This window comes from Rhipicephalus sanguineus, chromosome 1 (assembly GCF_013339695.2).
Source record: "Rhipicephalus sanguineus isolate Rsan-2018 chromosome 1, BIME_Rsan_1.4, whole genome shotgun sequence".
NCBI classification, from domain to species: domain Eukaryota; kingdom Metazoa; phylum Arthropoda; class Arachnida; order Ixodida; family Ixodidae; genus Rhipicephalus; species Rhipicephalus sanguineus.
In genome coordinates this window covers 84508871-84531318 of record NC_051176.1, presented here as the reverse complement: position 1 = coordinate 84531318, position 22448 = coordinate 84508871, and positions in this window count along the sequence as shown.

The following is a 22448-nucleotide window of genomic DNA, read 5'->3' as shown; positions in this document are numbered from 1 at the left end:
TTCGAGGGGCGGTGTATTCGTCAGGTGCATCATAAGCGCGGCATGAAAGTCATGTCGTACATGATATGCATCTCCCAATTTGTTTGCTAGGACCTGTCATTTATGTTCTTTATACAGTCATGTCATGCCATATCAATATCGGTATATAGCCAATGAATGAAACGGCCGCGAGCGCACCATGAGCGTGGCATGTAAATCATGCCGTACATGGCATACATGTCATGATTTTAATGTTATTACTTCTAATTTATGCTCGGCATACAGTCACGTCGCACAATACAAGTTTTGGTATCTATCAAACTAGCCAAGCGACTGCTAGCGCACCATGAGCGTGGAATGTTAGTCATGCCGTACATGACATGCATTTTATGATTTTGATATTACCCCCTGTCATTTATGTTCATGATACAGAAATGTCACGCCATACGAATTTTCGCACATATCCATTTAATTACAGGGCCGCGAGCGCCCCAATGCCGTGTCTTGTAAATCATGCTGTACATGACATGCATATCACGACTTGCGCGTTACGACCAGTCAATTATGTTCGTCATACACTCTTGTCACGCCTTACTAATTTTGGTATACATTAAATTAACGAAACGGCAGCGAGAGGACAAGACCGTGGCATGTAAATCATACCATTCATGATATGCATGTCATGATTTTGATCTTATGACCTGTCATTTATGTTCGTCATGCAGTCACGTGATGCCACACCAATTTTGGTGTACATCCCATTAACGAAACGGTCAAAAGAGCACAAAGTCGTGGGCGGCTTGATAGATAGATAGATAGATAGATAGATAGATAGATAGATAGATAGATAGATAGATAGATAGATAGATAGATAGATAGATAGATAGATACCATGATAAGGATGACCATGGTTACTAAATAAATATAGATGTCAGTGCTATTATTAAAAAGCTACATTGCCATTTCGGATACTTTTCGTTTGACACCACTGAACACTAGGTTGCATATAATTGATTGACGGTAATTAATCTTGATTACTAATCAACGATAACATTAACAGTAGAAATCCATTATATAAAATTGTGATCTATCGTCTTATTGTGACTATATACCTTGAAATACCATCTATATTATACATGTGCTTCTACACTAAGAGCTTGCGCCCCTGAATTTCAAATAAATTGTTAAATTCTTTATTATTATTTATAACTATTACGAATTTCCCAATCGTTAGCGTGATAATGTGTATCACATCTGCAGACTTTTCTGAGTTTTAACGTGATCAACATGCACTATCTCATCAATTTAGCGACAGGCATTCCTTTACCCCTGTAGGGCTGCTTTCCCGCAGTAGGATTTAGGAAAACTCTCCGGGAAAAAAATCCAGCCAGCGCAATCATACCAAATTGCAAGCACATGGAAAGGTTGTCGTACTGTACATGTCCCTAGAGTGCAATTAGCGAATAAATGATCGTTGCATTGCAATTAACTTTTGAAAAATCACCCCATGCATATTCAACGGATCCACGGAAGTGTCTGGGGGAAAAATGCAGCCGGCGATTTCAAACTAATCGCGATGTACAGCATAAGATCGTTGTCAGCGTTAGACGCCTTAAGTGAAATTTGCGAAAATTGAGGCATCCTTTAGTAATCAATTTTTAAAGAACGCTCCCCATAGCGTTACGCCGAGCGCTTCCCCTTAGGGTCGACTTTGCCGCAGTACGCGATGTCCCATATTGCTGGACATGGATACCTAACAGAGAAACAAACTCTCAGAACCGAAGTCCATATTTGAGTCATTTTGGAGGTAGATATGTCGTTGGAATCCTGGCGCAAAATCCCCTTCAGAAATGACCCCTCTATGAAATATGGAAAAGGTCTTTCACATGCCAACGCTAGCTGGCATTTTGTACAAACTATTCCAACCCGCCCCCTGCTCTTACCTCTGTCACTGTGCCCTGGCCCTTGCGGGAGTAAATTTACGTGACTGCGGCTCGTTAGCTGAGGTGAGTTTGAGACCCCTGGTATAAACAGTGAAGGTACAGTTAGCAAATAAGCGCGTCATACATTTGCTATTTGGTCATTCGACGAAAATGAAAGGTTATACGCTAAAAGGTCACTAATTCGCCGCCCGTTAATTCGGTAAGTCGGATAATTTGGACGTGTTCTCTGGTCCTGGCACGTTGTTTAATTGTATCGAACTCTCGTTAATTCGGTCATATTTGAACGCAACCATGTTAATTCGGACGATCCTCGGAGCGCGCCAAGCACGAAGCGCCACAAATGTTCGACTCACAGGAGGGAAAACGGCGTTCGCGAACAACTCAAACGGCTGCGGTCCTTCATAAAGGCGTGGTCGCCATCTACGATCTAGCCATAATCGCGTTGTTGGCGACCAAAGACTTCTACGGCTGCGGTCCACTTGCTTCATCTTCGATTTTACTCGGCATACGCGAACTGCGTGGGCGATATATCTATGATCGCGTCCATAGCGCCTGCGGCAACTGCGGGTCAAAGCTGCGACAAGCAATAATGTCGTTTTCACCGCGTCCCTTCAGAACTGCGTAGTCGCCGCCCATTATTGTGCATTAACGACCCAGGTTTATTCAGCAGCGGATGCTGTGCTGAGCAGTTTCGTTCAGACTGTGGGAACACGCCGCGCGCGCGCCTTCGGAACGGCGTTGACGCTATGATCGCGTCTTAATTTAGCAACCACGCTTTCGTCCGCAGCGGATGCGGCACTCGGTAGCTTCGTTTTCACTTCGGGCAATGCGCGCGCAATGTCACGCAACTCGAACATAGTGGAAGCTGTTGAAGATGAAGAGCTTCAGCCGCAGTCCACATGGTGGAATAAAATTCGGTTGCGACAGTATGATGAATGAACGCTCATTTGCCGATAATTTTTCCGGCGAAAATGTTATCGTCACGTGCGCGTGGGTGGTGGCGGTACGTAATAAGGGAGGGGGGCAGAGCACGTTTAGTGTTAGGACACGGCTGTCTTGAGCCGCGGTCACATCGTGAACGAAGTCACGAATAAATTTGCGGCATTTACATTGCTCTTATGCCGAATATGTACAATGAATTTACGTATTCATCAATAAAACGCAAATGCATTGATGTAATAGACACTTTTTATTGTTTTCTTGATAGTTTCGATAATTCGACATTCGGTTAATCCGAAAAGTTTTTCCGCGATCCCGACATCCCATATAAAATACATACATAGCACATTTCCCTTGCACGAGTGTTAACATCCGCGGTTTGTCCCTGATATCTATTGCAAATCTGCACGTTAGAATATAACGAGAATATATGAGAGATCATCTTAGATGCAAGTGCTACAAGACGTCCAGTGTGAGAGACAGATGTGAATGAAACCCGACGAGGTTGAGTGGGTGTGAGTGGTAATGATCGAAGATGGGAGCTAGTAGACGTTTAAACGCGAGTATCTGTGAACGAGAGTGTACTTCAGTATGAACGTTAGGGGCCGCATGTAAGTGTGAGTAGAGCGGAAAGCTTGGCATGTTCATTGTTGAGTAGACTCATTTCAAAGGCGTGAGTATGAGTGAGTGACGAGGGATGTGAGCAGACATGAGTATGAAGCTAACACATACTAGTGTATTACATGTGTATGAATGTGAGAGTACCCATGGGAGTGAGTAGACATGAGCGAACGTGAATACAAATGGCTGTGAGTAGGTGTGAGTACGTGAGCGCCGGTGTGAGTAGGCGCGAGTGAGAACTTACCAGTGTGAGTGGGCGCGAGTAGGAACTGAAGGCGAGTGAGTACCGATGGGTATGAGCAGGTATGAGTATAAACGTGAGCGATTGCCCATAAGTGTGAGTACACTTAAAGGGACACTAAAGGCAAATAACAATTTATGTCAGAGTGAAAGCTCCATGTATGACAACTTCTAAAACGGCAATATTATCAACAGCAGCGCCCTACTTACCGAGAAATTAAGCTAAATGCATCACATGATGAGCGCCACGAGTGGGACATTTTCGAAGTGATCCCGATGACGTATGAGAGTCTGCCTACAATAAATCACTAGTAATCAAACTAGCAGCAATAAAAAAGAACCTTCCGTGCATCAAAAGACGCATTAACATGCTGTTTGTTCGTTTCCGTTTGATTCTTGGAAAAAAGAACCTCTGTGGCGTTGCTATGGGGAACGGCGCGCGTGGTTCAAAGGTTCCGTTTTCGCCGAACTGCATTTCGCCCGGCGCACTGCTTCGCTCATGAGGTCATGAGGTCGCGTCTCAGTGGTAGTTTCGGGATCGCGTACTGCCGCGTGTGTTTTGCGCGCTCGTGAAAGTCGCTCTGACAGAAAGTTCGACAAAATGCCGTATGCAACGACGCCGCAACTACGAGCCCTCAGCAGCATACCGCGTTCATCGGGGCTCAAGTGCCTCAATTGGAGCCCAGCGTCGCGAGTCAAGTTCTCTGTCCACATCCATTGCGGCGACTGCGGCAAGCTTCGATGGATTCGATGGCCGTTGTTGCTGCTGTGGGTCCCGCTACTTTCGCTCTGCTGCTACTAGTGTCGGCGGCCGCGCAGTAAAGGCGGGCAACGTTGGGCACGGCAGCAGGGACGTATGAAAGACTGATTTCAGGTGGGTGATTTTAAGTGCGCTAACGCGATGCGGACCACTAAAACGTGATTTTATTTCAAAATAAGCACTTCATTGGCCTAAAAGTAGCACTACGAGGTTTCTGGACCGCTATTTCAACAATCAACGTCGACTTAATATGCCTTTAAGTATGAACGTGAGTACTTAATTATGAGCGTAAGTGGGCGTGCACGTGTGAACGCGAGTGAGTACCAATTGGTCTGAGCAGTATGAACGTGAGTGAGTGCCTATGAGTGTGAGAGGCGCTTTGAACGTGAATGAACACTTATGAGTGTGTGTGAGTGGGCGTGAGTATGAACACGAGTGAGTACCAATGGGCGTGAGGTGTGAGCATGAACGTCAGTGAGTGCCTATGAGTGTGAGTAGGCATGAGTATGAACTTGACTGAGCATAAGTAGGTGTGAGTGGGCGTGAGTGCGAACGCGAGTGAGCGCCTATGAGTGTGAGTAGGTGTGAGTATGAACATGAGTGACTACCAGTTGCTTTAACTTGGCGTGAGCATGAACGTGAGTGAGTACGTATGAGTGTGAGTGGCGTGAGTATGAACGTGAGTGAGTGCCTATGATTGTGAGTACGCGTGAGTATGAACGCGAGTGAGTGTGAGTAGTTGTGAGTATGAACGTGAGCGCCTACCAATGGGTTAGAGTGAGCGTGAGTATGAAGATGAATGAGTGCCTAGGAGTGTGAGTACACGTGAGTATGAACGTGAGTGAGTGCCTATGAATGTGAGTGCACGTGAGCATGAACGTAAGTTCCTATGAGTGTGAGTAGGCGTGAGTATGAAAGTGAGTGAGTGCCTATAAGTGAGTAGGCGTGAGTATGAACGTGAGTTAGTGTCTATGAGTGTGAGTAGGCGTGAGTATGAGCGTGAGTAACTGCCTATGAGTGTGAGTAGGCGTGAGTATGAACGTGAGTTGAGGTGAGTAGGCGTGAGTATGAACGTGAGTGAGTGCCTCTGAGTGTGAGTAGGCGTGAGTATGAACGTGAGTGAGTGCCTATGAGTGTGAGTAAACGTGAGTATGAACGTGAGTGAGTGCCTATAAGTGTCAGTAGGCGTGAGTATGAACGTGATTGAGTGCCTCTGAGTGTGAGTAGGCGTGAGTATGAACGTGAGTGAGTGCCTATGAGTGTGAGTAAACGTGAGTATGAACGTGAGTGAGTGCCTATGAGTGTGAGAAGGCGTGAGTATGAACGTGAGTGAGTGCGAAGGCGGAAAAAATAGGAGTGAGTGAGTATGAGTGAGTATTATCTTACAGTGCCGACCTATGGATGGAGACAATGACTTCGCTCCAAGATGTGAGCGTACTTGTGGTTAGCGGCCTCGGGGCCAGCTTTTCCTCTAGAGTCAGTATAATAACTCTATCCGCCGATCCGCCAGGATAACGTCACGGCGCATGCGCAGTAGCGTGCAGCTGGCGGTAGCTCGGCGGAACCGCGTCTGTGTCAGGCAAAGCGAGCGCGCACCAGCGCCGGCGGTTTTTAGGCAACGCAAGTCATCGTTCCGCGGAGTTATTTGCTACGACAGACAGATTACGCTCGGTTTAAACAGCTCCGCTGTTTAAAAAATACCCAGTACGTTAAACCTTAATAAATCAGTTATTGCATGGTTGCAACGAATAGGCGAAGTGACTGCTGGTCGCCCCCTTTTTTAAGGGGATACTCGTAAATACCGCCATCACGTGAGGCGGCGTTGAGGCAAGCCCTTGACGTCCCCTCATGGGAGGCCTAGGCCCGGCCGCTTAAACCTGCTGGTTTCCCTTAATAAAGTTTATTCCTCCTCCTCCTCAGTGGAGGTAGGCTAAAAGAAGAAGAGTACGGCCTCGTGCGCTAGCGCGAGCAGCTCATGCGGCACGGGAAAATCTTGCTCGTGCTTTGGAACACGTTAGCTAGGAGAAGCGGACACGCTCGACACCATCGCAGAGAACGAAGGCATCGGGCCAGTACCCAGCCATGGATAGGAATATACCCAGCGGCACCGTAACCAAGCATAACCTCGCCGACATGGCGGCCGCCTTCTCCGGAGAGTCGCCAGCTTTCAAGACTCCAATGTTCGTTGGCGCAAATTCAGTTGAGACCTCGCATGACGTGACCTGCGTGTCCAGTGGCTTGGCCATCGAGGATGTCCTTCCAGACAGCCGGTACGTCGTAGCCAAGCCGTGGAACAAGGCCGACGGATCCTGCTTGGGGCATCTTAGAAGGCAGTTCCAGAAAGCCGAGCAAGACATGCCCTTTGAGACTGGCGGCAAGGACAGCGCGTGCCACTGCAACGTCGTGCACCAGGCACGAACCTTTCAAGGAACCAGGCACCAACCGATAGCCTTGTCAAGGGGCCCTCGACGACTGTATATTCACAGGTGCGATTTTGCTACTTTGTTTTTCTCATTCAGAACTCAGTGGCAGGGACGTGGCCAGAGATGTTTGGGGATGGGAGGGGGGGGGGGAGGATAGTCAACCAAACTTTTTGTATGTTCGTGCGTGCGTTTGTTTGTGTGCGTGTAGGTATACACGTGCAAAAATGAATACTTACGGGAGCGGCCACCGCTCCGCTCCCGTAAAGGTCGTCGCTCCGCCCGTTGCGATGCGCGCGCGCGCGCACTTCCTGCCACGCGAGAGGCGCGAGGTGTACTTTGCCCTACAGGGCGTGGTCGCCTAAGCGCGCTTATCTCGTGAGTGGGGTGGTTTTTATGTCTTGTGCTTCCACCGCGACGTCCGCGCCAAAGTTACAGAGCGTACGAAGGTCACTTCGCTCGCATCAGCGGTCGCGTTTGCGAAAGGAGTGCGCTGTTCAAACAGAAAGAAGTAAGAACTGCTACAGCTGTCAGTTCGCGCTGGTCCTGTGTATACCTGTGCGTTCGTTTCGTGCGTACTTCTTTGTTTGAGCAGCGCTTTAAGTGTCGAGCTGTGACACTTGATAGATCGCGCTCGTCCTGTGTGTTCTTTTCGTGCGCCCTTTGCGCTTGAGCGACGCGCTGGAAATTTCGAGCTGCTTTCTATTGTTCGCGCTACATTTCAATTTGTTCCTCTCGCATTCATTGCTTCGCCGTTGCGGCGAAACTGACTTTTTTTTTCATTTGTTCAATCCTTCGTCTTCCCTTATCTTTGTTGCTGTTTGGATATCATATATTGCGTAACTTAAGCGAAACAAACAAGGCGACGGAAAGGCGGGGTTATCCCGCTTCTTTGTTGTGTCCCCTCGGTTGTGCTATACTAGCTACACTTTACATAGTTTAGTACCAATATTGAAATGTCACGCTATGAACTTGAGCTGTAACATTAGCGGTTAATAGCCGAGTACCATATCATTCAGTTGGATTCAGCTTGGCCATAAATACCACTGCAGGCCGTTCTTGCCGATGTTGCAATGTGTTAACGTTGTTCCTACGTATTAATCTGCATAGCATAGTTTTGTATGATCGATCGGATAAAACCTGAATACGCTGAGCAGACGATTGTTGGAACTTCTGCGCTCCGTGTCCTCTCTTCTGTACCCTCTTGTCGTTAACTCTGACATGCACTCTTAATTAGTCAGAAAGCAGTACATATACGCACTTGCATTTATATTACACCGGAACGCAGTGCTCAGACATAGGGAACTTCGAGATATGTTTCATCCAAACCACTCTAATGCACAGTTAGCAGGCGCGTATCCATGTGCGGTAATCAAGCTTCGGGAATTCTGCGTTCACCCTTATAATTTTCAAGGAGCGTACGCACGTTGCCGCTTTGACTCGAGTACGTTGTTTTTAACTTCGATGTGGCCTTGGCGTCGACGTTCTACCCGTGCTTCATATCCCAGGTATACGTCGCCACTTCACGATTATGTGCATCGGATTACGCATGTTAACTCGCTTTATTAGACTGCTGCCTCGCGATGAGGATCTGCTCAAATCATCTTCTGTGGGGACCAAGTTATTTACATAGGAAAGTGTTATCAAACACGTGGCAGCTCAGAAACAATGTCTCTGCGTGTGCAGTGCACGGAACTTGAAATCTGCTGCATTTAAATGAAAACGTCAAGCCATAAATCAGCTACCTTCTGGTTGTTTTAGTATTTAGTAATCATGTTTTTTACTTTTATAAACAATCATATGCCGACATAATTTGAAAAACACCGCTAAGTATTTCATGTGAGCTGTTAACCTGGGCCGTGTTTGTTCAGAATCCGGAAAACACGTGCGTAAACTTTTTTCCATCTAGTTTAGAATACATTTTTAATAACCTTAAGCCTCAAAACAGCATTAGGGCTTCATCGGTAGCTAGAATTCAGCACGATTTGCTCTGAAAGCAATGAATTACGTCGCGAATTCCTCAGGTTCAAGGCAGAGCAGAATGTGCACGCATTGTGAACCGCGATTCCGATGTTGAAAAATCCTCAGCTCGAGAAAGATTAGAAGCGTTTTTATCCGGGCAGCAGGTGAGGAGTGTGTAAGCGACACTTCCATTGCGCTGTACAGTGCTGAACTTCAATTTCTTTCGCGCCTTGTTTGAATTTCTTTTCTTGTTATCGCATCTTGTTAGGTTGTCGGTTCCTCTGACAGTGCCCCTGCGCAGCTTATTGATGTATAAAGGTGTAGATCCGCCTTAGTGGACCAAACCTTAGTGGAAATCTAGGGTCTCCGTGAAAATCTTTAGATTTGAAGCAGGAGCTCTAGTATCACGTAAAGCTCGCAAAAATAGCAGTTTTTCATATTGAAACGGAAAAGAAAATTGCCGCCATTAAAGTTTCTCTTAAATGGCGTATCACAATTGAGTGCATCGCCAACAACGCGAAGTTTCTCGTAATGGCTTCAGAGAGGAGAGGCCGTTGTATGATCTCCGAGGTGGCGTGCTTGGACTTACTTCATAGCAATTAGCACGAGGCGGCATGCCTCATCTGGATGGGTGCTGTTTGAAAGCTAACAATCAAGCTATATCATTGAAATGTGAAATTCCATTGTACGTAGGTTACCGTTGAATTGAAGTCTGAGAGAAAGTCAGATAGTTACTTTTGGGTGGAGAAAATATTTTCTGACAATCTCAACATTTTGTAGCAGGGGCGTAGGCAGAAATTTTTTTCGGGGAGGGCACCTCCTTGTCTTGAAGTGGGGGCCGAGCAGGCAGATGTGGTCAAGTGTCATTTTGGCCTCTGTATGCCGCAGCAAAAAAAAAAAAAAAAAATTCGCGGGGCACGGGTTCGGTTTGCCACCCCTGGCTACGTACTGTTTTGCAGTGTACTGAGTCTTCATGTCTTATTATAGCGCAGCTGCATTTGCAGAACTGATATTGCTATATTCCGTGCATAGTGACAAAACAAAACTGACTCGCCGTGGGGGCTTAGCGACTACGTCGTGTCACTCCAAAACAGGAGAATTCGGATTCAGTTCACTACCAATTAAGGTGCACTTAAATAGGGACGAAATGAAAGGACGCCCATGGGCTTAGATTTAGGTGCATGTTAAATAATCCAAGGAGGTCAAAGTTACCATGGAGCTTCCCACATTGCGGTGTGCCTCGTGGTCATATATCCAGGTTTCAACATGTTAAATTTGCAGAATTTAATTCTTTAAAAGCACCACAGAAGTGCAAGAATTTCACGCTTTATTCTTAATTGTGTATAACAAAGAAAACGAGCCCTTAAAGTTAACACTTCTTTCCTACACTTTATTCTTGTTATAGAATGACTGTTGGTACAGATTTTTTTTTCATTCAAAAATGTTTCCTTAGGGTAACCCGGGAAGCATTCCAGTGTAAAAGCGTGAGCGCTATAACGTAGGTGTGATTCAAGAGCATACTCTTCATTTCCATCATCTGCTGTCAACGCAGTGCGCAGAAGCCGAGTACGCGTCCACTGGAGGTTGGCATGAGCACGAGTCTGGAGGTCGTTGGGGTTGGCACCGTCGATTACGCCGACAGCCTAGGAGACTTGGCCCGGGATTCACGCATACGCCTCCCCTGCATGCTGCCCCGCTTCCTGGCCGAGGCAGGCTACCCGAAGCAGCTGCATTTGGAGGCTACGTGCGCGGTAAGATAACTCATTTTCCAGAAATAACACCTAAGGCCAGTAGGAGCCCCATTCAATAATGCTTCATTTTGTTTGAATGTCTCGGATGCTTTGTCTTGAACTCCGTGATCCGAACGCGTCAGTGTACAGTATGTTTCTTTTGCTTATAAATTAGATTTTTTTAATAAAAATGCTATGACGGTAAAGCACATATAGTCCCCTCGCACGAACTCTACGTCGAAGCGGAAATACCTTGCGCTGTTAAATTTTGTCAAATGTAAACAGCTACATTGATTCTAAACTTAATTCTGTGCGTGACTACAAGCATCCAATTAAGGAACTTTATTGGGGAGTATAAAACATACTACAAAATCATATCAGCTTTGTTTTCAAGACAACAAGCACGAGCAGTGACGGTTGCAGCGCGTGCAGGAAGCAAGCGTTTTGGACGAGAGCGACTTGCCTCCAATAAATGTAAGCACATTGAATCTCGCCTGGGACGACCATTGAAAAACTTTCCTTCGCCTGAACTGTTAAGGGGCAGTCGTTCGAAGCATATTCCGTGGCCGCTGTCGATTTGTTTTCCTCATACTCTGAAGTGCGCGCTGCCTTCGCTTGTGCACGTATCTGCAGTTCAACCATGCTTGCTGACATTATAGTACACCTGAGTATCTACTACCACAGTCTTCCGGAATGACATAATTTAGAACACAAAGACCTCTGTACCGTTACCACATCCGTTGATTGAGCCAAAGCGTTTGACGAATTGAATCGTCAGGTTTTAGTGTTTTAAGTGCAACATCCACTCCAAGATGCCGAATAACGCACCAGGTACAATAATTTCGCACAGATATACATCAGGCAGTTAAAATGGGTGAAACTAAATCTGAACTATCAATGGTCTTTGTCGGCTGTGTCTCAAGAATTAGCGTCGAGGTCCCTCGTCTTCTTGATCTATGTGCGCGAATGACATAGCAACCCATCCTCTGCCATTCCACTTTTCACAGCTGATTCACAATCAACACACATACACACACACACACGGACGCCGGCACGCACGCACGCAAAGATTTACACCTTAATTAAGCAGTTAATCTGCAAGCGCATCGGTAGTACCTGTTATAGCTAAAACACATTAGCCACTGCTCAGTAGGCGAAGCACTAATTGATTATATCGACTCTACCACACGCCTAGACATCTACATCGCTTCTACCTTAACGTCAGCTCCACAGATAAGGTTATTCTGAAGCGTCTTTTGATCTATAGGTAAACAAGAGCACAAGGCGTAAATCTTATCCCGCATTGATATTACGCACCTCATTCATTTTCTTCACATGCTCGGAGCTATCCAAGATATCGCAGTGAAAAATGTTGGCGTATGTTGCGTGGTGTTTACCAGAATGTGTGGGTATTGAAAGAAAATAAAGGAATTTATGTATCTAGCCACTACCTGGGTGCAGAAATTTAAGTTATTTACATCATGTTTTTACTCATGCGGCGCCACTTTTTCCAGGGGACATATATTTTCGCAGCGTCATATTTGATATCGCACTGATAATATGAAAAAAGATGGCTGATCCCTCCGTCATAGGAATCGGTAAAACACGAAAGTGAAACGTGTAGTCACAGAAGCAGTTGGTTGTTTATAGAGCATTGGTATATGAGAGCTTCTACAATGTCTACTGTTGTTTGGCAGATATAGCACCGCTTGATGGTGGACGCATCGCACTCACGTTGACGCCTAGTTGCACATCTCCGTACCGACGACTAACGTCCATGATCATGATTTAACCCTTGCGGTAGCTGAAGTTCTGGACATATACGTGGACACCGCATATGGTGAATCCCGCGCAAAGATGGCATCAACAAGCCCATAAAAAACACTGATACTTGATATGCACTCCTTCAAAGCGTCGTGAAATGCGAAGAGAAACGCGACGCACGTCGTGTCTTCCCTCTAGCCTGGACGTTACTTCTCACAGGGCGAGCGGGGAACGCGGTGCGACAGCCAGGCGAGCGTCGGAGAGCTATTTTTCCTTATGGATGGATGATATGAGCGAGGCTTTAAAGTCCACCTTCGGCTAAAGCATCCACCTCACGGTGTGTTAAAGCGTTTATGAAATTAAACTTGTATTATTGGAAACGCGCCGAATGGGACGGTCGTAGTTTTTTTTTATCGAGCCTGGTGGCACAGATGTCACCGCCCCGTTATAAAGGGGACGCTCACAGCATCCATCCAGCCATCCAACAGCACTGAGTGGAAAGTGTGAAAGATAAAGGCGCGGTCATGTAACCTTCGTAATGTGTTTGGCGGTAGCTCAGTTTGCTAAACGCCCGCCATCCTTCATAGCGGACCGAGAGGTCACGGTTAGACTCCCGCCCACGGAACTTTTTCTAGTTTTTTTCTTTGCCATCTGATGGCGTTCATATTGCTGACGTACTTCCGTGACGGAAATACGTCATGAAAGTCTCGGTGGACCCCGGCATAAAACACTTTCGTGTTAAAAAAACTGAAAGTTTGTAGCGTTTCCTTGTCTGGGTTGGGAGAGCGAAGGCTCAGGCGCTCAACTTGCAACTGAGTTTATTTCGAAAGACATCTCAGCACGAAAACGTATGCGCAGGCGCGTTACAGCAGATTGTCACACACCCGATAACAAATTCCTGGGAAAGATCGCGCTTACAAACTACGATAACGTGGAAGGGTTGCGTTTGATCAGCTTTTACACTTATCTGCTTTGAAGGAACTCAATTTCTTTCATTGTCAGATGCACCGAAGGTGCACTGATGCACGTGTCTACGGCAGCACTTATCTGGTCAGCCTCTACGATCTCCCTTTCTCGCCTGCCTTTTACTCTGCCCATGACGTCACTCTACTCGAAAAGTGCTCTGCGTCCGCAATTCCTGCAATGCGCAGGAAGGTGCGCCCCATCATTCTGAGCTTTCACCGTGTTTGCATGCTCCCTTATTCTGTCGTTAAGACGCAGAGTAAAAGGCAGGCGAGAAAGGCAGATCGTAGAGGCTGACCAGATAAATGCTGCCGTAGACACGTGCATCAGTGCACCTTCGGTGCATCTGACAATGAAAGAAATGGAGTTCCTTCAAAGCGGATAAGTGTAAAAGCTGATCAAACGCAACCCTTCCACGTTATCGTAGTTTGTAAACGCGATCTTTCCCAGGAATTTGTTATCGGGTGTGTGACAATCTGCTGTGACGCGCCTGCGCATACGTTTTCGTGCTGAGATGTCTTTCGAAATAAACTCAGTTGCAAGTTGAGCGCCTGTTCTTCTGTGTGGTCGTGTCCTTCCTTCCAAGCCTTCGCTCTCCCAACCCGGATATGTTGAACAAACTAGCCCAACAATTAATTATTTTGAAGCGTTTCCTTGGTTCGCGGTTTTCCTGTCGGCGCTGATACGAAAAGTATTCGAAAAATATTCGGTATATGTGAGGACATTGCAAAATAGGAATGTCTCGCTACTTTTCAACGATTTCTGAATGGAACTCACTGCCCGTATAGCCACAGCTTAGAGTCCATATTCCGTTTAACTGGCGTTAACATTTCAGGAGGGATACTTAATAACTAGCTCACTTCGTTGACGTGATTTCATTTTAAGTGTATCGGGTTTCTTTTGTGACGTTTTTTTTTTATTTTTGAAATTAGTATTGCGTTTGCTGACACATTTGTACATGTCCGTCGTCCTGTGCAGCATCGCCGTGAGGCCGGCCGTCTTCTCGGCAACGGGCTCCCTCCTCGTTTGCCGCGGAGCAGCTCCAATTCCTCCAGGTGCTCGTGGTGTCGCCTCTAGCGAATCCATTCGAGCTGAGGAGCTCATGCCACCGACGCTGCTGCCATCGTGGCCGGCGGCGTCCGAACCGACTTCTGTCGCTTGCTTCCTGTGTTCGCTAGGCGTATAGAAGCGGCTGTCGGTCCATGCTACGCGAGGAAGGCAGTGGTCTCGACCGGGAAAGCTCAAGCACGTCCGGCTGACTACATGGCAAGCTGCAGTTTTCGCTGCGACCCACGTGACGATACTGAGCAAAAACGGTGGCGCCACTTCCTGCGAACGGCAGAGCTTTTCTATGTTATTTATTTTAATTATTTAAGGCCATGTATGTGAATGTAGTAGTGTTTTTTGCGTTCTAAATACACTTTTTTGCGGTCATAGTGTGTTGTTTATTCGAATCCTTGAGCACACTTACAGCGCGTGAGGGTGCAAGGGCCAAATTAAGAGAGCTGTGCACTCAAATTTCCTTTTCACTTTGTTTTTTTTTCCTGGCACTTCTAGTACCATGAGCTGGGAGATCCTAGTCAGTTCAAGGGTTACATCATCACGTCAGCGCTGCTACATCACATGAATGCCACCAAAGACGATGGTTTGGTTCTAGAGGCCGGCTTTAATATGCTGAAATGAAATCTTGGTCACGCTCTAGATTAGTCAGCTCGGATTACATTAAATCATTCCTCGCAGAGATTTCCTCCTGTGCCCTCTGTGGGCAAACCTTCCTTTCAAAGCATGCAGTAATGCAAGTGCAGCAAGTCACGAACACGTCCTCGCATTATTACAAATTTGTCCTCCATAACTACTTGCGGACTGTTGGAGGGCCTCTGGCATAACGGTACACAGTTGACGTATAGCTGGGTCGATTAGCACGCTTTACCAAAACCGGAGCGGCAAAGTCGCTGCAAGCGGCGCTCTTGTTCCCGATCACGCCAATGACGAGTGCTGGGCACAATTCATGTTTTCAAGCAAGGCCGGCCTTCAGAAAACAGCGCATAGTAAAGCCAGCATCTGAAAGTTCAACTGCAATGAAATTTTACATTCGCTAAATTCGCAATGACTCTATACAACTGAGGCAATCTTGGTAATAGCGAAGCGCTGGTGGTGGTATATAGTTTTCGTGTTAGTAGCTTTCAAAGTGCACCTAAGCAGATGACGCCTGCGGCCAACTGGTTATTGCTATGACGTAGGTCAAGGTGTGCCACTTCCGAGATTTTCCAAAATGCCCTTCTCTCTGAAGCCATGACGGGAAGCTTCGTATTATAGGTCACGGCGTCATTTGTAATGGCGGCATTTCCCAGAAAGTTTAATGGCGGCATCTGTGTTCGGTTTCAGTATGGAAAACTGCTATGTGCGAGCTTTCCTTAATTCCTGCGCTTGTACTTCACTGAACGTAAAAGTTTGATACTCCTCCGTATGTACACTTTCTGAAATTATTTGTGTTTTTTTTCTTTCCCTTCTTTTTTGTTCGGTTCGCCTTTAAATCACGGACGGAGAAGAGAATTGACGGCCGTAGAAGAAACTTTTCCTTCGGGAATACAGTAGTTTTAGGCACAAACTTCTTTATCCGGGGACATGTGTAGATATAATCCCGTGAGAGCTTAGGCTGCATGCATGACTTCTGTGACTAAAACAGCAAAAGTAACCCCTCTCGTTCGTAGCGTTTCCTTGCTCTGCGGTTTTCCTGTCGGCCATGATACGAAAAGTATTCATAAAATATTCGGTATTTCAAGTGTGTTCTACGCTATTGAGGTACCGAATTGAATATAGAAGGACACTCTATTCTTCATTCGAAGTTTCGGATATTCGAACACCTCTAATCATTTTCACTGCGCCGCAAACACTCAAAGTGCCGCATGGTGAGTGCTGCGCAAGGTGCTCAAGCCTGTGATGAAAAGCACGCCACGCGTCTTCTTGCTGACTGCCATGTTTCAGTAGTTCGATTCCATTGTTGTGCGGCAAGTGCTGTGATGGTCAAAGGGGCCGTTGTCTGAACGACCGTTTGTAGGAACACCGGCCCTCAGTCAATGCTTTAGTGGCCGGACTCCATCTGGCTATACCGTTGCCGAAGCAGCATGCGCACCGCTCAGTTCCACAGCCCCCGCGTGCTCAGGCAGATTAGGTGGCACGTAAGCAAGGAAATATTTGAAGCGCTTTGTATAAGAAAAGCGGGCGATAGTTCTGTGTGTTCACCGTCGCCGGCTTTCACCAATAGAGGTCGTACCTTGAAACCAATCTACGCATTGAACTATTCAATTAGATGAGGTGGCGGAAAGCTGGAAAAAGTGAAAAAAATTCGCGGAGAAATGAGATGGAAGCGTTATCAGAGCGAATACTGCTCCGTTGCATGAGGGCCCTGCCGGTTATGTGGCTTGTCTGTTTTACCAAAAAGAAACATTCGGCTGAAATCTTGCACTGGGTTTTTTGCTTTTGTCTTGTCCGTCGTCTTTCTTCTTGCGCTAATTATATATGTCTCAAATCGGTAATTTATGCCGACTACCCCAAATCTTATCTCGAATACTGGCTTCACAGATGCGTTAGATTCTCAGTCCACCAACGCGCCCAGCTGTTTTGCTTTGTTCTTTCTTCATTTTCAATCTATACTGAAAAGGTTTCTTGTCTATTTCGACTGCTCACCAGTTACTGATTGCGTCTGCATTGAATGCCAATGCTTCCGACAAGGAGCACCCCCGTCAACAAACGCACTACATCCTTGAAACTGCCGCTATCGCCCGACTCACTTTCACAATCAATACAAACTATCCGCTTTTTGCACTTCATAACGACACTCCGAAGACTTTTTTGTTGTGACAGCGTAAGGCTGGGTAGGGGTTCCTCAGAAACTTTCGGGAAGAGGAGGGCGCAAAGGAGGTCCCTAAACCCCCGTCTGGCTACGCCATTATTCTGGCTTGAAAAAAAAAAAAAACATTCGGCACCAACATACTGGGGCGTTCATATACAAAAGGGAGGCCCTACATACACGTTCGACTGCCGAGTCACCTGTGTACATAAACGTCGTGCTGTTCAGAACTTTATAACGCAATTTCTAGATAATCTCTTAAGGCATAAATTGCCACCATGGTATCACATATATGAATACCTACAATCAGGAGTAACAACTAATCCATTTATTTCGTTCACAATAATATCTTTTTTCTCCATTGCTAGCCAATCGCCAGTTCCAAATGTCTTGGTATATTATTTAGTCTAGTAGTTCTACTTTGTTCTTTGCTTCTGGACATCCATCGTCGGCGACTACTGATGATCATTGGTACCTGCGAAGAAAGTAATGGGCGTTAAGGAAAAGGGCCAGATCGCGTCGCTGTCTTCACAATGATCCCAATGCAATGCAGATAATTTCTTCTTACAGCATTGCGCTACACAACGATACAGTGTCTGCGCTTTGACTGTTATTGGTCTTGTCTGTCTCATTTATCAATATTATCAAATCGATGGGGAATTATAACACCTCTACGCGGAGGTACCAACCATCTGCAGATTAAACAAGGGGTACAATCGATTGCGTGCTTGATTTTTCGCAAATAAATAAATTGCGATCCCCTGTATAAGCCCACAAACACGTCACAAACCTAATGAAACAGTTTCTACACTACGACAGCGAATAGAGTGGTTTAACACTTCCTGGGGCAATACCTGCGTTATCGTGTCACATTCTAGCCCCGTTTTTGGCAGTTCTGACATTCCATCTGACTGGGAGTATGCCGGAACTCCTAAAAAAGAGCAATCGTAACAGCTCACCGTGACATCGTGAACTTTGACGCCACCTTCTTCGGCCTGATGAAATGTTTATCGGTAAACGTGCACAAGCGTGTATCGTAAACGATCCGTAGACTGAACAATGTGAGCTTACAGAACGCTTACTGCTCCGCAACGAGCCCAAATAAAAACATATAGGCACTAAAACGCATAAACTAAAATGATGCTGGAGTATTGGCGCGATATTTCAAGAGAAAGTTCGCGTTATCAAGCTCTTAAAGCAAAACTAACGAAGATTGTATTTTACAGAATAATTAAACTTATTTAGTGTTCCTTTTTCGTGTTCCTTTATGAAACAGCTACTTGCGCTGAAGGTGTCCAGAGCTCCCTTCGTTTTTAAACCCGAATGGAGCGCGGCGAAATTTCTTGATGATCATTTTCTTGATGTGCTGAAGATTGTTAAACTCCCTGCAACACTTTTCCAACGTGGTGAGAAAATGCAGGCGATCCGTAGCCGAGGCCCCTTTGATCACGTGAACCCAATACTACAGCAGTGCACGCTGCAAGCAATTAACAATTACGTTTCAAAGACAGCTAAAGATCGCTCACTCTTCTATCGGCACATACTGGCCCGACTACGTCACAGGCGGAGGGACACGGTCATTGGCTCAATTGAGCATTGCTGTGCTGCATAGTTACGGCGGCCGCCACGGGGTACAGGCATGTACCCGCGCCGTGTTCTATAGTGCGAAGAATACACAATATAGAATGACACTAGTGCTCATCATCACGCCCAATGTTAACCGACGGGTTAAAAAAAAGAACAGAACAAGCGCTCAAGGTCATGACGCGTGCTGAGGTACTTTCTTACCCCTTTGTCATCCCCCATGTATAGCTTTCAGCGCGCTGGTTGGGAAACGAGACATAAAGAGCTTAGAGCGGGCGAGAAATGCTGTGACTCCGCTCGTACTTTACGGATTCGAAAACATTTTGCAGCAATAGATCCGTGAAGCAATCAACTCCGATAATAAGGTCATTCGATGATTACTTAGAAAAGTGTTGCAAGGCCCCTTCAATTTGTACCTTGTTTAGTTGTTTAGCAATGTGCACCTGACAGTTTTTTTTTTACGGATTACATCGTTACCCATTTGTCGTTACCTGAAGTACTTCAGAAACCCTTAACCTTGTAATAACAGTAATAATAATTTCTGGGGATTTACGTTCCAAAACCACGATGCGATTATGAGACCCGCCGTAGTGGAGTGCTCCGGAAATATCGACCATCTCGTGTTCTTTAACGTACGCTGTCGTCACACAGTACACGGTCTTCTAGCAGTTAGCCTCCATTGAAATGCGACCGCCACAACCGGGATGGAACCCGCGACCTTCAGCAGTGGAGCCCCTAACCCTCTCATTATTAGGTATTTTTCGTCATCTGACACACTGCAGTCACTGTACAATGCGGAAATTTTTTATGTACTGATTTCTGTCCCCTGGTTCTTGTTGTGCTGATTATTATTTTTATGTTTAGTTTATGTTAAGTGCTAGCTTATTGTAGTCATTGTATATAGTGCCCCTCTTACCCTCTACGCAAAGCCTTCTGAACTTCACGGGGTACCTGAATTTCTAAAAAACGTTTGAGTGTTTGCTGTGCTCACCTGGGACTGGCCCACAGCAAAAGTGAGCCGATTCAATCGTCTGCTTAGTTGTGACCGGGACACTCATTCAGGGGGACACAGACACGCTCCTGGTTCCTGTAAAAGCCTTCGGCGCAGAAGCAGCCGTAGGCGCAGTCAGCAGTGCACGCGGGCCCTACTTCAGGCTTTTCGCAGGTGCCTTCAGCGCAGCTGCTGCTCACACACTGCTTCCATGTCTCGTTCAGCCCGCAGCTCTCGGGCGTCGTTTGCGCTGTGGAAAGGGAAGCGGGGTAGACGGTGGCACATAAATACCGCGACAGTTCACAACAAAGCCGAAGAAATGATCGCGATGCAGCTACAGGAGGAAATATTGATTTATGGTGTATAACCTCCCAAAGCGACTCATTGTATAGGAGACGTCGTAGCGGAGGACTCCGAATAATTTCGACCACCGAACTTTTTTAACGTGCAATGACATCGTACAATACGCGGGCCTTTAGCATTTCGGCTCCATCGAAATGCAACCGCCGCGGCCGGGATCGAACCCGCGTCTTTCGGGTCAGCAGCCGTGCACCGCAACCGCTGAGCCCCCGGGGCGGCCAGGAGGAAGAGGTGCGACGACGGGACCAATGGTGTTTTCCTATAGTAAATGCGTTGTGAAAACTGGCGAATTCTTCTATTAGCGAAAGATTATTTTTTTAGCGAACTACCTCATTAGCGAATTTACATTTTGATCAGGGCGCAATGCAACAACTCTCGCGCACTGAAATTTAGGTGCGCGTTTAAGTCTTAAGTAAAGCGTCTCTGCGAGCTTAAATAACTTCGATTGTAATGCCGCTCATATACTCATGGTGCCACCAGGACGACCCAGCTACAGCGCTGTGAGAACCAGATCGAGTCCCACTACCTAAAACATATATTGTTTTACATACCCCCCCCCCCCCACCCCCCCCACACACACATCCCGATACAAGAACTTGCCCAACCGAATGTGTGTTTCGCGAGAGCCAAAGAAGGCTTTGCCATATCTGGTACGTTTGCTTCTACATTTCAGTGATTGCGCCTTTTCTAAGCTACGAGCTTGCAAAGAAGTACTGAGGTGTCATCATGCGTTACATTGTCATACCTCCTCGAAATATCAAGTTCTAGGGTTGTTACCTGGTTTTACTTGCCGATCTCTCACTGACTGATGCGCAATGAATGAGTCCAGTTGGTCAGCGGATGGATTTAGAGAATGGCTGAGAAGCCGGAGCCTCAAAATTCATTACCGACTAAGAGAACGCTGAAATGAAGTGTGCACAATAAATTTTTACAAAAACAAAATAAGAAATACTGAGAAACCGCAGTAAAAATTCATTCTTACCACAGGCAAGTGCGATGACGCCTGCCAACAGTACTAGAACCTTCAGCTGCATGATGGCTGTTCTCAAACGAAGTTCAAGCCAGCGTACACCCACTATTTATGCGTTGAGATTGCTCCTAGCGGCTTCCACTAGACGTTCCTTTCGCGGGTCACGTGTTGTCTGCTTCGACAAGACGCTACACAGCACTTTGTGTATCGCTGGAGTCTGCTTCATCTTTATCAGGTATTACAGAGTACGCAAACGTGCTTGGGACGAAAGCTTCTCTGGCAAAACTGCGTTTCGTGCAATTCTTTTTGAATACGCAAGAATTGCCGCGCAGCAAAAAACGGCAGACGAGGTCAACAAGGTTGATACACAGTTATTTTCTTTTTCTTATTCTTTTTTTTGTTTTTGAACTGCTTGCTACAAGCTCTGATTGTTGGTTAAGACTTTCTTGTCAAGCTGCATGGACGTGATAGACGGCATATTTTACGATGTGAAACCTTGAAAGGCTCTAAAGATTCGCCTTTAAAGGTACACTAAAGCCAAATAACAGTTTCTGTCAGAATAAAAGGTCAGTCTTTGAGAACGTCAAAAACGTCAATATTATCAACAGCAGTGCTCTACTAACCGTGAAATTAAGGTAAATGTAGGACACGATATGCGCCACGAGTGGTACATTTTGGAATTAGCCCGGTGACATGACGTCGAGAGTCCCGAGTATAATGAATCATTAGTACTCAAGCTACCTATGATAAAAAAGAACATTCCGTGCATTACAAGACGTAATAAAATGCCGCTTGTGTGTTCCTGTTTGATTCATGGAAAAAAGAACTTCGAGAACGGCGAGGGTGGTTCAAAAGTTTCAATTTCGCCGAGCTGCACTCCCCTCACGCGGTTGCGTCTCTGTGGTAGTTTCGTTGCCGCGTACTATTGCGTGTGCTTTGCACACTCATGAGAGTCACTCTAACGCAAAGTTTGACAAAATGCCGCGTCCGTGTGGTGTTGTCGGATGCCCCAATGGCGTATGCCGCTTGAGCAACAGCAGCTGCAGCAAAGAAACCAACGTGACTTTCCACTGAGTGCCGCAGAATGAAGTCGTACGCTGGAAGCGGCTGAGTGCCGTGCCTAGAGACCCATCGCGACAAGCTTCGGTGGTCGTTGTGACTGCTGTGGCGTTGGGCAAGGCAACTGTTACGTCAGAAGGCCTCTTCAGGCGGGAGATTTGAAGTGTACTGAGGCCACTAAAACGCAATTATCTCTCAAGATAGTCATTTGAACTTCAATACGGTGGCTAAGGGAGCTTTTTGGTACGTACACATAGTTATTCCGAAACAGCGCACAAACGGGACATGAAAGAACCACACTTCACAGGCGCTG